The sequence below is a fragment of the Cupressus sempervirens genome, chromosome 5 (assembly GCF_028749045.1).
Source record: "Cupressus sempervirens isolate cs-2001-9-10 chromosome 5, ASM2874904v1, whole genome shotgun sequence".
Taxonomy (NCBI): domain Eukaryota; kingdom Viridiplantae; phylum Streptophyta; class Pinopsida; order Cupressales; family Cupressaceae; genus Cupressus; species Cupressus sempervirens.
In genome coordinates this window covers 666,447,732-666,449,523 of record NC_143122.1, presented here as the reverse complement: position 1 = coordinate 666,449,523, position 1,792 = coordinate 666,447,732, and the positions used below count along the sequence as shown (strand labels likewise).

General features: G+C 31.1%; 1 non-coding gene across 1 annotated transcript; it reads right to left on the bottom strand.

Moving 5' to 3' along the window:
- Positions 1-509: 509 nt before the first annotated feature.
- TRNAF-GAA (transfer RNA phenylalanine (anticodon GAA)) lies at positions 510-584 on the bottom strand. The gene has a single exon. It is a non-coding gene; the product is annotated as a tRNA-Phe (tRNA).
- Between the last annotated feature and the right edge of the window lie 1,208 nt (positions 585-1,792).

Here is a 1,792-nt window from a genome sequence, read left to right as displayed (position 1 = left end):
ATAAAGAAAACCATTAGCTGAATCAATGCATTAGCATTGCAGGATGTCTTATCGTAACAAAAATTATATTACAAAACAATAAAACAATGAAGAAATTAGAGCACCTAATTATAATACAGAACCAAATTGATATATGTGCTAAAATTGCGAGCATAAATCAGTTCTATTTGGGAGCACACAACAACTGAAGTAATAGGAAATAGTCCTATCGATTGTTGCTTCGCTAGACAAATTGAATAATGTTGTATTTGTATGTTTTAATTTATTTTTAACAAATAGCTGAACTGAAGAATGAAGTGGCAAAATAGTAGTGGTATATTATTTTCACCATAATTTAGATGGAGTAATTGTTTTAGAAAAGGGAATAAATGTTTTAGACATCTGATTAGAAAACGCTGATCTTTATAAAAACTATGCGTTCTAACTTATTTAATTGTTCGTCACATTCATCCTACTGATTAATTTTGGACATGAAATTCGGATACAACATCGAATTATCGCAATACTTGTGCGGTGAGCGTGGATCGAACACGCGCGACCTTCAGATCTTCAGTCTGACGCTCTCCCAACTGAGCTATCCCCGCATCTTTGAAATTTTCCGTTGCAAGATTCATCCTACTTATTGCCTTAACGAGAATGGGCCAAATTTAGATGCTATAAAATATGCGGTTTATGCATGTTACTTGTTAGATATTGGCAAGACAGCGAACTATTCTTAATATACAAATATGGGCCATTTCACATTGGTGTAATTTCTTATTGATTTAGAAATTAATTTTGGAAAAGTAAGTCAAATTTTGAGTATTTAACACTTTTACTCTAGGAATGAAGCATTAGTGTGTGATGTTTAATCCGTTTGCATTTCTTATTGGGAAAGTTTGCGCACTCTAATTTGCAAATCTAGCCAACTTCCGTGGTTTAACATTTTCATCTAAGTTTTGTTAGGTATAAATAGGAGTGATTTATTGTTATGTGTTTTTATATAATGCTATTTAATGTTTATATTTCTTGCGGTTTAGCATTTTTATATAAATATTAAATAACTTTATTTAAAAACTGATATAAAAAAATCAATCCTATTTATGTCTAACAAACTTAGATGAAAATGTTAAATGACAGATGTTGGCTAGATTTGCAAATTAGAGTGTTGTAAACTTTTGTGGTGATCTGAGGAAGAACATCGACAATGTCTTTTTTAGTGATTGATAGACAAACCTGCTCATTATAGATAACAAAACTAAACAAAAAATTTGAGATGTTTAGATAAGACAACCCGCTAAACAATTTTCCTTCACACACACAACATTAATTATGATATTAATTATGATATGAAAGTGATCTGAGTTCTACATAAACAAAGCTTAATTTCATCTCTTAGCACATTAGTATAATTCGGTACAACATGCTTGATAAATCATTAACACTAAAATTGAATAGCGAGGGACTTTCACCCATATGTTTGAAGGGGATCAACAAAGAGAAAAGAAAGTGATAGGGTGAAGGAAAATTGGTTGGCTTCCTCGAGTTGCCTTGTCTGAACATCTCAAAAAAATAAATTAGTTTTTACATAATGAGCACGTTTGTCTTTCAATCAATCAATATGACATTGTCGATGATCTTCCTCAGATTGCCGCAAAGCTTTTTATATTATTTAAAAATAGTGAAGTGCATGTTATGTTGCTACAAGTGAATATTGTAGCTTCTTACATATCTTTGTTGCATTCTTGTCATGTATATCATATTCTATCCAAAGTATGAAAGAGTGATTGAAGCATTCGCTACTTCCTATGAA